Source organism: Triturus cristatus, chromosome 8 (assembly GCF_964204655.1).
Source record: "Triturus cristatus chromosome 8, aTriCri1.1, whole genome shotgun sequence".
NCBI classification, from domain to species: domain Eukaryota; kingdom Metazoa; phylum Chordata; class Amphibia; order Caudata; family Salamandridae; genus Triturus; species Triturus cristatus.
In genome coordinates this window covers 641,503,941-641,517,355 of record NC_140591.1, presented here as the reverse complement: position 1 = coordinate 641,517,355, position 13,415 = coordinate 641,503,941, and positions in this window count along the sequence as shown.

Sequence of the window (13,415 nt, the reverse complement as noted above, 5' to 3'; positions counted from 1 at the left end):
AATACAGGGAAAATAAAACATAGAATTCCTGCATTTTAAAAAAAATACACACTGTTATCACATGCAAAAAGAGATTATACATACAATTGCAGTCCTTCAATTGTGTTTATTACAGCCCCTAAGCCAGCAATTACTCAAAATGGATGACATTCCGAACAGGAACATCTAAACGAACATTTTTACACATGACAAAATAAATACACATTCTGTCAGGTTGTGAATCAAGCGAAAAAACTGTTTCCAAAACATATTTTCTTTCAAATTCTCGTTTACCCTCAAAAACGTATAAGGCAAGCCGTCCACCATTTTGAGCTCAGTGGTAAACTGACTTACAGTATGACCACACACAGCAGGAGTAGCAGAAGAATTTTGTCTTTTGTCAAGTTGAACACTGCCATCTACAGAGCAAAGTAGGTGAACGCTTAAAATAAAAATGCATCAAAATATTAAAATGTAAAGGTAGGTAGCCATCTTAACAGGGAGGGGTGTATGTGGGTGGGAAGACTGCAAAACAACTCCTCCCAGGCCCCCTTTTCCCACAGCTGAGCAGGATGGAGTACTCCACCCACACCCACAACCATGTGGCAGCCCTTGCATTGCCCTCATCAAAGTAACAGGTAAGTAGCCGTCTTAACAGGGGGGGTTTGCTCATATCAAACTTACAGGTAGGTAAGGTAGGTAGCCATCTTAACAGGGAGGGGATTTGTGGGTGGAAAGCCAGCACTACAACTCCCACCAGGCCCCATTGTCTCACAGCTCAGCAGGATAGAGTACTCCATTGCCATTGCATTGCCCTCATGGAACTGACAGGTAGGTAGCTATCTTAACAGGGAGAGGGGTTTGCCCACATCAAACTTGCAGGTAGGTAGCCATCTTAACAGGGAGGGGTGTTTGTGGGTGGGAAGACTGCACTACAACTCCCACCAGGCCCCCTTGTCCCACAGCTCAGCAGGATGGAGTACTCCCCCATCCACAACCATGTGGAAGCCATTGCATTGCCCTCATCAAACTAACAGGAAGGTAGCCATCTTAACAGGGAGGAGGATTTGCCCACACCAAACTTACAGGTAGGTAGCCATCTTAACAGGGAGGGGTGTATGTGGCAGATATTGCATTGCTCACCTACACCTAACAGGTAGGTCGCCATCTTAACCCCAGGTAGGGGTGTATGTGGGCGGGAAGACAGCACTACATCTCCCAACAGACCCCCTGTCCCAAAGCCCAGCAGGATAGAGCACTCCCCCACCCAGAGGCATGTGCCAGACAATGCTTGCTTACTTCAAACTCAGAGGTAGGTAGCCATCTTAACTGGGAGGGGTGCTTGCTCACCTTTACCTAACAGATAGGTAGCCATCTTAACAGGGAGGAGTATTTGCTCACCTTACCTTAACAGGTAGGCAGCCATCTTAACAGGGAGGGGTGTTTGCTCACCTTCACCTAACAGGTAGGTATCCATCTTAACTGGGAGGGTTGTATGTGGGTGGGAAGACTGCACTACAACTCCCACCAGGTCCCCTTGTCCCACAGCTCAGCAGGAAGGAGTACTCTCCCCACCTACAACCATGTGGCAGCCATTGCATTGCCCTCATCAAACTAACAGATAGGTAGCCATCTTAACAGGGAGACGGGTTTGGCCACATCAAACTTACAGGTAGGTAGCCATCTTAACAGGGAGGCATGTGTGTGGGTGGGAAGACTGCACTCTAACTCCCACCAGGACCCCTTGTCCCACAGCTGAGCAGGATGGAGTACTCCACTCACACCCACAACCATGTGGCAGCCCTTGCATTGCCATCATCAAAGTAACAGGTAGCTAGCCATCTTAACAGGGAGGGGGGTTTGCTCACATAAAACTTACAGGTAGGTAGCCATCTTAACATGAAAAGGTGTATGTGGGTGGGAAGACTGCACTACAACTCCCACCAGGCCCAATTCTCCCAAAGCTCAGCAGGATGGAACACTCTTCCCAGCCACAAACATGTGGTAGATATTGCATTGCTCACCTACACCTAACAGGTAGGTATCCATCTTAACAGGGAGGGGGATTTGTGGGTGGGAAGCCAGCACTTCAACTCCCACAAGGCCCCCTTGTCCCACAGCTCAGCAGGATGGAGTACTCCCCCACCCACAAACATGTGGCAGCCATTGCATTGCTCTCATCAAACTCACAGGTAGGTAGCCATCTTAACAGGGAGCTGTGTTTGTGGGTGGGAAGCCTGCACTACAACTCCCACCAGGCTCCCTGACCCAAAGGCCATCATGATGAAGCACTCCTCACACCCACAACCATGTGGCAGCAACCCACCTCAACTATGTCCGAGAACAGGTAGGTAGACAGTGTATGCACCCTGCCATTCCTCTCCAAAATGCATGGATCTATATGACCACACCAGCCCTCACATGTCATCCAACTTGGCATAGATCCAATTGCCACTTCCAGTGTGCAGACAGAAAAGCGTATGTAAGTGTCACAGAAATTAAAGTTTAAAACACAAAGTCACATGTTGAAGACATTCAGGGCACAATCATGCACAGCACTGAATGCCATGTGTAAATGCCATGGGAGCAGAGCATCAAGCCCCATATGAACACAAAACATGTATGGTCAGTTGGTAAAAGAAAGTAAAGTACATGATATGACAAAGGCGTGCATAAGATCACAATGGCAAGTTCTTGATCAGATGTAACGTCTTTCATGCAGAGTAAACAAAAAAGACACCTCACACAAAGTTGTTGTGCGGCTAGTCATTAGATGTCGACATATCCTTGTAATCACACAATCTGTACATAGAGCATGGTATCTATAGACATGTCACACCAGGGACAAGTAATGTATGCACGTCCACATAATGTCATGATGGTCAGTACCGTGCAGCCAAACAATGTAAACTCTGTGGTGTTTCACATGTAACATCCAAACATCTAACTCCAAGCTTGTGGGGTGCACTTCAATGACCATTTCACCTCTGTCCAACAGGAGATAAACAATTGACTGCAGAAGAAGAGAACACTGACCGGCAGAGCCAGTTTCCCACCCCCCTGGAAAATGGACCCTCGGATGTAGACTCCCTCAGTTTCTCGGATGCGGAGAACGAATCTGGCCCATCCAAACTGCCAGGGCGCACGACGTCCCAGGCCCCCACTGTCCCCACCACCACCACCTCAGCTACAACAACTGCGCTGGCCCCTGCTGCAACAACCTGTGTGGCCTCAATCACCACCAGTGCTGCCTGCAACACTCTCCCTGCCTCAGAGGATACCAACACCACCCAATAATCGGAGGAGGGCAGGGAGAGTCTGCTGGTGCATCGAATGGCAACGCCACAGGTTTGGGACAGCAGGGCAGGTGGGAGGGCAACTGGGGGACAAAATTGACAGGACACTGGTGCCGAAGCCCTGGCCAACATCGTCCGAGTCATTGGGGCATATGAACAAACCCAGGGACATGTGGCCCAGCTTCTGGAAGATTTGCCAAATCGTGGACCTCATGGGCCAGCTTGTGGGTGTTCTGAGGGACAGCCATGAGGCCCAAAGGACAGCTCAACCTCCCTCCATTGGCCCGCAGGACGTTACTCCCACCACCTCAGCTGCGGCCACAGAGAGGGGTGAGCTAGAACAGGATAACTCCTCAGACACTGCTGAGCCCGCAGCAGATGCCCCCCATAGAAAGCGCAAAAGGGGCCGTATGAGAAACCCTACGGGAGGATCACATGGCAAAGCACCAGCCACACGCAAGTCAAAGCGCCAGCCATGATGACACCTCTCTTCACCTTGACATTGACTTTTTTGACTATCCTTACCCACACTGCCATGTTGATGGCAGGTGTCTATTGGACTGTGTCACCACATCAATGTGGTGACTACTCTATTGTCTCGTCTACCATCACTGACAACACATTGATTAACTTTGCACCTTTTTTTTAAACCCCACTTGTTTGTCACAAACAATCTTTGTGTAAATAAACATTCTTTACACACCTATGTCTTTGTGTCAGCTCCATGTTTATCACAGGGTGTACACTGCTGACTCTGATTCCAATGTACTTGAAGCTAGGATTTTGACAAGGCATTGAGACGCTGAAGGGACCTAGAAAGACACGAGAGAATGACATTTACTTGTCAGGTGATGGTATCACAGCCAGTACACAACACTAGCCATAAAGGCATACAACCCAGCACACACTACAATGAGAAACAATATCAACATAGACATCATGTGGCTGGTCATGACAAAACTGTGCCACAAACATCAGCCATTAGCACAGAGCCAACAACAGGCAGCAGTCAGAAAGCTCCCCTAGGCCTTTGCACAACCATCAAAGAAAGTAGACAATGTCACTGTTGTACAATGTCACTCACACTCAAGGGAAGTAGCGGTTGATGAGCTGTTGACGCAGGTCAATACCTTCCTCCTCTCCACTATCCACGTCACTGGACATGTGTGGGTTTGCAGGTAAGGGCATCTGCTGCTCATCATCGTCCAGGAGCAGGGAGATCTCTTTGCACAAGGCCAGGTTGTGGAGCATGCAGCATGCAACTACAATCTGACACACATTCTGGGGAGAGTAGAGAAGTGCACCTCTGCTCTTGTCCAGACACCGGAATCTAGACTTCAGAAGACCAAAGGTACGCTCCATCACACGAAGTGTCCTCCCATGGGCCTCATTGAGGCAGACTTCACTCAGGGTCCTGGGATTCCTCAGTGGGCTCACCAACCAAGGCCATTTGGGATATGCATAGTCACCTAATGATAGGATTTGCACCATAAACATGGCTGATCCTCATACTGTGTATTAGACCCAATATATGTAGCATGTCCAGTCTTTATTTCTAGTTTGCTATATTTTGGTTTGGTTTATGGATGTGCACAAGTGTGAACTTTCATGCTTTTATTTTTTTTGTATAAACTGGTATGGTATGCTGTAATACTGCTATAAACATTAAGTAGTTCTTGGTATCTGAATCCATTTAGCTTGAAACAAGTTGATTCAGCAGAACTAAGACAGTTAACATGTGCCTGCCACAACCGCTTTACAGTTGGCAATTTGCTTTTCATTTAAACCACCCCACTCACCTTAAGCCTACAAAAGGCTTGAAAGCATAATGAGACGTGCTTGCGCGCGTCTTCACGATTCCCCACTTACCTGATTTCCTTCAAGTTCCCGCGCCGCAGGCAACATTCTTCCTCTTTGGCTCCAGTCAGTCCTTGGTCGTTTCTAGAACAACATGTGTAAAACAGAGAGAGACCCCTTGAATTGACCAAGGGAAATAGGGTACTCTTACCAAGTAAATAAAAGATATCCCTTGACTACACAAATATTAACATTAAGTCCACTTACATCAAGACACATAAATCCTAAATTTGAGACACACTACTGTCCAATTATAGACTTTCGCATTTGGATCATACCATACTCAGTGTATTTCCATTAAAACCATACATTGTACAAGATTAAAAATATGACACCTCATAATCCCTCATATGGATCACTTCATCAAAAACAAAGTTTTTATAACATACAAATTATATCAGCCGTTAATATGAACCAGCATAACAGAGAAAACAACATAAAAAGACAATGAACTATGTCATATGTTACACATCTGATGGACCATAAATTTTATAACAATGCTTGTGATATATTCCACAACACTTATATCTACAAGTCTTTGTTGATCCCCAAGATTGTGCTGGCAACTGTGTCGACGCGTTTCGATGGGTTGTGATTATATTACCATCTTTCTCAAGACAACATACTAATGGTTTGCTCAGACCCACTTTCTGGTTTCACTATCCTGTTTCTGTTTAAAATAAATGTATATAATCAAAACAATATTTTTAACTTGAAAAGCCTCACTTTCACATCCATGACAATACTTAAGAAGTATACAACTGGGCATTGTAACAGAAATAGATGGAATACCTTCAATCAATACGGTATGTTTTCACATCCATGACAATGCTTAAGAAGTATATAACTGGGCATTATAACAGATATAGATGGAATACCTTCAATCTATATGGTATGTTTTCCCTTAATATCTCACTTTCAGGTTTGTATTGCAATAACAAAAGAAACATAATTTTGTTTACTCAATTGCCCATTTTAACCAAAACTCCTCAATTGATCAATATTAGCAGCCTGATTAAATGCCTCTATTTCACATCCATGACAATACTTAAGAAATATATAACAGGGCATTATAACAGATATAGTTGGAATCCCTTAAATCGATACAGTATGTTTTCCCTTGATGTCTCTCTTTCAGGTTTGTATTACAATAACAAAAGGAACATAATTGTGTTAGCTCAATTGTCCATTATAGCCAACACTCCTCAAATGATCAATATTAGCAGCCTGATTCATACCTCCAATCCTTGTTTTATTTATTTGAATTATGCCAACACTAAATTCTTCCTATTCTGAACCAGTAGTAGGCCCACAGTGTTATAAATCATTAGGGCATTGAAATATCGGTGGACCCTTTAGCTCTAGGCAGGGTATATCCACACTTTTCTACTTTTCCTCACCTTTTGCATATAGGGCGTGTTTCCTAAATTGCCCAGCTTTGCGTAGCCTCTATAATATCCGGCACGCTCTCTTGTGCTGTCTATCCTTTTTGCCGGTATTAAGGCTCTCTACGGACTCTTCTGGTCTACAATAAATAACACTGATATTATAAACTGATGCTTGAGAGAATATTATCCCTGCCATTCTCCACTCGTATGTATTACTCACGAATGCCTACCTGAAAGCTGCACTATGAGGACCCCGGTGTTTCCCAATTGAATTTCTTTTCACTGCGGTAGGTTTCTGAGGTCTACAATGATCCTCAATCTTACATGCACCACCTAATAAAAAATTGGAGAGCATGTAAGCTATTGGTTTATCCTATCACTACTTTTATCCAATTCAAATGGTTAATAAACTATCCGAATCAGCGTATCTCACGGGAGTTAAATTCAAGGAGCATCCCTCCACCTTTCCTATAACCGTGTTACGATGTGGCGTGAATATACATATCCTTCTGGAACGTCCCTTTAGTGAGCTTGAACTCTCTGCTCCTATTTAACCAAAGTTATCTTGTCTGTGATTGATTCCTAATGCACGTGATTTCCACCCTCGTTTTTTTAAATTTCTTTTATTGTTCCGCTGATTCCACACGATTTGATATTTTGAAAAAACTCCTGTTCTTTTGTTTGGTGTATAGATGGCCATCTGTCAGAGTCGCTACAGATGTAGTTATAAGATCATTCCCTCCGGAGTATCTATTCCTTATCGCATATATATCCACGGCGAAATCTATTGTGGAATGGCTAATTTGCATACATAGAATCTGTCTCACTCTTTTTATCGTGCCGGGAAGGCAACACCTTTCTCCTCCCATATGTGACATGTGCTAGCTCTGCCACTGTACTGCTTGTACCTCTATGATGCTGCGATCTTGATTCAGCAGTTCTAAAACTTTATTGTGCAATCATGGGAGATAACATGACCATGGTATTAATATCACAGCCACACAAAACACTGTCTAATGCAATTGAGATCACAAGTACATTCACTCGCAATATTGTTTCATTCTTTCATGTATGCCCTCAGAACTATCTGTTATAGTTGCCCATCCCCTAATTATCATGTGCTGGCTCTGCCTCCCTATTCTGCAAACAAGTAAAATAACGCATTTCTCCTCCCATGTTTAACATATACTCTCACAGCCGCTGTGCTGCTTCTGTCTTTGTACTTTTCTGATCTAAATTTGACAATTCAGAAACTATGTTATACAACTGCGGCAGATAATCTGAATATCATACTCATGTTGCTATAATCTTCATCCAGTCTTCCCTTGAGTTAAGGCCGGCATTTACAGTATTAAGATGGCACATGAACATGTTCTCTTTTCTTTCTTTTGGCATTAAGATCACCTCCTCTTCTATCAATAACAATTTTCTCAAGAATGAACCACTGGAAATGATTACAATCGTGGTTTAATCTTGAGAAATGATCTGTTAATGGGGCATTTTCTTTCTTCGTTCTAATCGCTGATTTATGATTTAATAGACGTATGCGCAATTCCCTACTTGTTTCTCCTACATAACCTAACCCACAGGGGCAGATTAAAAGATATATAATATTTTTACTTCTACAGTTGTTTAGGGTTGTTGCAGTCACTGTTTTATTCTCATATACTATATTTTTTGCTTCAATACAATGTGGACAAATTGAGCACATGCCACATTTGTAGTTTCCCTTAGCTGTTTCTCCATATAGTGTTGTTTGAATTCCAGATGTATTTTTATGTTCTCACTAAGGAGTTACGAATGGTCTTGTTTAGTCTGAATGAAAATAATGGTTTTTCTAGTTGTGGATTGGTTCCGTAATTTAACATTTTCCAATTTCTATTGACTATATTTTTTATTTGATTACTCATATTGGAAAACTGGGTAAAAAAACCAATTCTCCCGATTGCTGTATTTCTCTTTCCCTTATTCATCTCTAAAAGACAATCGTGATTAAAAAATCTTGCTCTTTTCAACGAGTGTTTAATCAATTTATCTGGGTACCCTCTGGCTTTCAATGTTTTCTTTAATTGCTCAGCATGATAGTAGAAGTCAGATATAGTGGTAGAATTATGCCGCAATCTTAAATATTCCCCGAAGGGAATGTTATCCTTCTGAGAACGCGGATGGTTGCTTCCATAAAGTAAAAGGGTATTCTTATCCGTGGGCTTTGTAAATAACTCCACGTGTAGAATATCTATCACATTTTTTATCCTAATGTCCAGGAACTCAACACTTGAATCACTGTAGTGTGCGGTGAATTTTAGGTTTGGATCACCCAGATTGATCCATTCTAAAAAGGACTCCAATTCCAGGCTGGCACCGTTCCAGACAAAGAAAATGTCATCTATGAAACGGTGCCAGCTGGTGATATTTTCATAATATGGAGCCATCTCATTAAAAATGTGTCTCTGCTCGAAATCACCAACATAGAGGCAGGCTAGATTTGGAGCACAGGTAGCCCCCATGCTGGTACCTTTGATTTGAATATATGCTTCATCTTTGAACAAAAAAATATTGTTTTTGAGTACCATCTCTAAACAAGCCATAATGAAACCCTTATTGGCTCCATCCAAATTTTCCTGATCTAAAATGGTCGAAATCACCCCAATGATGTCATCTTGGGGGATATTGGTATACAGGGCTTCAATATCCAGGGTGACCAAAATTTGGTTCACCCTGTTAAAGCCCTGTCCCTCAAACAACTAGAACAACTCCACGACTTCCTTCTTCATTCCGTCTAGGAAATAACTCCGGCCAGCAACAAAGAAAGAAAAAGCAGGGCTCAGTCAAGTAAGGCATTTCTAATTAACAAAGCTTGCAGTGGAAGCACGTCAAAGATTAAACAGGTACTTTTCTGTTTTATTCCAAAGGCTGAAAATTGACAACTCTTGCGCTCACAGAGGAAATGCTTCAAGGTTCATTAAATTATAGTTTCTTTGTATTTCAAGAGTGAGACAAATAAGACTTTTGAAATTAAAAAGAGACAGACTCATTTCCTACTCAGAAATAAGTGGATATTTTCTGCTTAAACTTATTTTGTGTTCTATTACTTTTATTTTATGATATTCTCAAAGAGAAGAAAAAGGTGTTGTGGTTAGTAAGTGTTTCATGGAACATTTGAATTTCAGTTATTAGTTTTTTATGCTGAAAAGGTGACAAGGTGTTCTTTTATTTCACTGCAGGGGGCAGCATTATACACATGTGTTTAAGAATGTCACTTTAAGCATGTGATTAATCTGATAATAAAAGGGAGACATTATCTCTGCTATATGTTGAGCAGCAAATTAAAGTGAAAGGTATAATCTTTATGTGCAATATAAATCAGGATATTAGTGGATGTATTCAAGTAAGTAGGTTAATGAATGTTTATTGATCCTTATTGTTTGTACATAGATATATTCCCGAAGAATTGCTGTTTTTACAGAGTGGTTAAAGTATCGCGATCAGCGCCAGCCGTGCCAAGATCCGAATCCAGCAGAGTATTTTCTTTCTGTTCTTTTTTATTTTGTCCCATTTTCCCCTTCCCCTGAAGATCTGTTCTTGTTAAGCTGTGTTATACATGCAGTTAGACAGGCGTAGATTTTTGAGAACGTAGAGAACAAGCGTCTTATCTCTCAAATCGAACATCCTGGATTTCAGGTGAGTGGAGACTTGACAGAAACGCAAGCCTTTACAAAAACTCAAGTTCTTTTAGAGAGATATGGACCCAGAGAACAACCGCATTGATGCTCAAGCCATTCCCCAAGCTTTGATTGAGGACACTAATCAAGAACAAACTGTAGCAGTAATGCTATAGAATCTGCATTTAGAAATGCAAAGATTAAAAGAACAAAATACAGAGTTGCATGGTGAGTTAATACGATACAAACCTAGGGAGTCTTTATAGGGCAGTCCCTTTCCTAAAGCCTTCAAGACCCCTGCAGAAACTGGGGCTATATCTAAAACGTCATGGCATCTGATGCAGCATCATCGCCAGTACATGTAACAATAGTGGTTCCTAATGTTGCATCTTTGGCTGCACCGGAACATATTTTTGGTGATAGTGCTAAGTTTAATGTCTTTGTTAGTCAGTGTCAACTGCATTTTATTTGTAAGCCACACGCTGTCCCTACCAATGCATCCAGAGTGGCCTTTGTGCTGTCTTTTTTGCAGGGCACAGCCGCTAATTGGTCTATCCCATACATAGATAGGGATGACCCCATCTTGTACAATTGGCAGTTGTTTAAAACCACCATGAACGAACTGTTCTCTAAGCACACATATGTTTTGGCTAGCGATAACGAGTTATTGAATTTAAAACAAGGAAGTAAGGACGTGTTAAGTTATTTAACCACCTTTAACAGGCTACTGACGGAGACCCAATGTCCAGAGGAAAAATGCACTTCCCTATTCTATAGGGGATTGCGGGATGACTTGAAAGACGCTCTTGCACATATTGTTGAGTTACCAGAAGATTACTCAGACTTCGTAGCTTTAGTGGTAAAACTAGATCATCACCTTGGAGAACGAAAAGGGGAAAGATCCAGAATAAATACTAGATTGATTGTGGTTAAGAATGACAAGAAAGATGTTCAAAGCAAAGTACCAGAACCAGAACCGATGCAGATAGGAGGGATCAAGGGACCATTATCTGCAGAAGAAAAGGATAGGAGATGTAAATTAAATCTATGCTTAGATTGTGGTCGGTCTGGACATTTTGCCAGAGTTTGCTCTTTTAAAACAAAAATACCTAAAAAGATTAATGGCACAGCTTTCATTAATACAGAGCAGGAAAACTAAAGAGCTCGTCAGGAACGGAGTTTGCCTTGATGAGGGACACAGTTTCACAGATCTCCCAACATTTAGCCAACACAGTAGCTCGTATACCCAGACATTTCATCATAAAGGCGACATTGATTTCAAGTACACAAATCAGACATTCAGTTCCAGTTCTTTTAGACTCTGGAGCGACAGGAAACTTCCTAGCTATCCGATTAGCACAAAAATGGCATATTCCCTCAGTATCTAAGGCACAACCAGAACCAGTTTGTGCTGGTGATGGTTCTGCATTGTCATGTGGATTAATAACCAATCAGACTTGCGCCATCACTATGATCTGTCAGAATGGTCACACAGAAATAATAAGCTTTGACCTCATAGACACACCCACCTTTGGAATTACTTCAGGTGTACCGTGGTTGATGGTGCACAACCCAAAAATTAATTGGGATATAAGAACAGTGACTTTAGACTCTTTACATTATTGGTCACATTGTTACCAGTAAGCACACACTGACTCCATGACAGTGTTACATGGTGCCAACACCACAACACCTTCTCCTACTATACTTAATGAATATCATGAGTTTAAAGATGTTTTTGACCCTGTAAAATCTACTACTCTACCCCCACATAGATCATATAATTGTCGTATAGATTTAATCCCAGGAGCTCTGCTTTCCAGTAGTAGAGTATATGCACTTTCAGAGGAAGAAATACAACACCTGCGAAGTTATTTGGATAATCTATTGGACTTAGGCTTTATCCGACATTCTATGTCCCCCGTGTCTTCGCCACTATTTTTCGTCCCAAAACGGCATGGTGGCTTAAGAGCGTGCATTGACTATCGCGGGTTAAATAAAGCCACTAATAAAAATAAGTATCCGTTACCATTGATCCCAGTCTTACTTGACCAGTTGTGTAATTCACTGTGTACAGTAAGGGGCCCATTAGGATGGTGGTAGGAAAACCACCCCGACTGCCATGGTAGTGCAAATCAACCGTCTGCCGGTACCGCGGAAAAATGGGCGGTACAATTAGGATCAACCACCCAAAAAATCAGACCGCGGTGGAACGAGGCAACGAAAAACGTAGCGGGCGGAGAAGGCCAAAATCCATCTGTGGCGGTCGGATTTGCGGCGAAAAATCACCAAGCCACTGCCATGACAGCAGAGAAACAGCACGGAAAATTAGGATATCCCCGATGTGACCGCGGTATGTTCTGCTGGGAGAGCCGGCAGAAGAGCTGTAGCATAGCCACCGCTGCGGACGCTCCATGACAAATATGGCGGTCGACAGAAAAAACTTACAACAAGGCCACAAAGTACACACAGCAAACTAGCCATGCACACAAAAACACACCCCAGTGACACAACCACATGGCAACTACAAAAATATAAATCCCAGGACAACTCACACAACACACCTGACAGCAATACCTCATATGGACACACCCAAAAAGCTGAGTATAAAACCAGTCCCTTCCCTGACCAGAATCCTTTGCAATACTCCACAACTGAAAGGTCCAACACCAGAGCACAAAGGAGAGGCAAATCAACAAACCATTACTACTCACACCAGACACAGCACCACCACCACTTCCACACCTGCACCTCTAACCCCTCTGCCCATCACACACCATACACATCACCATCACCCCACCACTTACCCCCTTCACCTATAACCCATTTGCACATCACACACCATGGCAACACAGAAAATGCTAAGGGTGGGCGTAATGTGCGTAAGGGACATACGCGGAGAGGAACGGAGATGGAACCAATCTCTGCAAGCTCCGCATAGTTCTGTTACGCACATCCCGCCTCCCGCCTACCTCCCGCCCGCCTCCAACCCGCAGTATTAAATACAATAAAAAAGCAATTTTTAAATAACCTTACCTTATCGGCAACGCCCCCAGGCTTCCATCCTTGCCCATTGCGTCTTCATCTGAGAACTGCGCATCCTGCCGAGGAATGCACATGCGCGGGCTCCCACGCATGCGCAGTTCCCAGAAGAAGACGCGCTGGAGACAGATGGAAGCCCGGGGACGCCGCCGATAAGGTAAGGTTATTTAAAAATTGCTTTTTAAATTTAT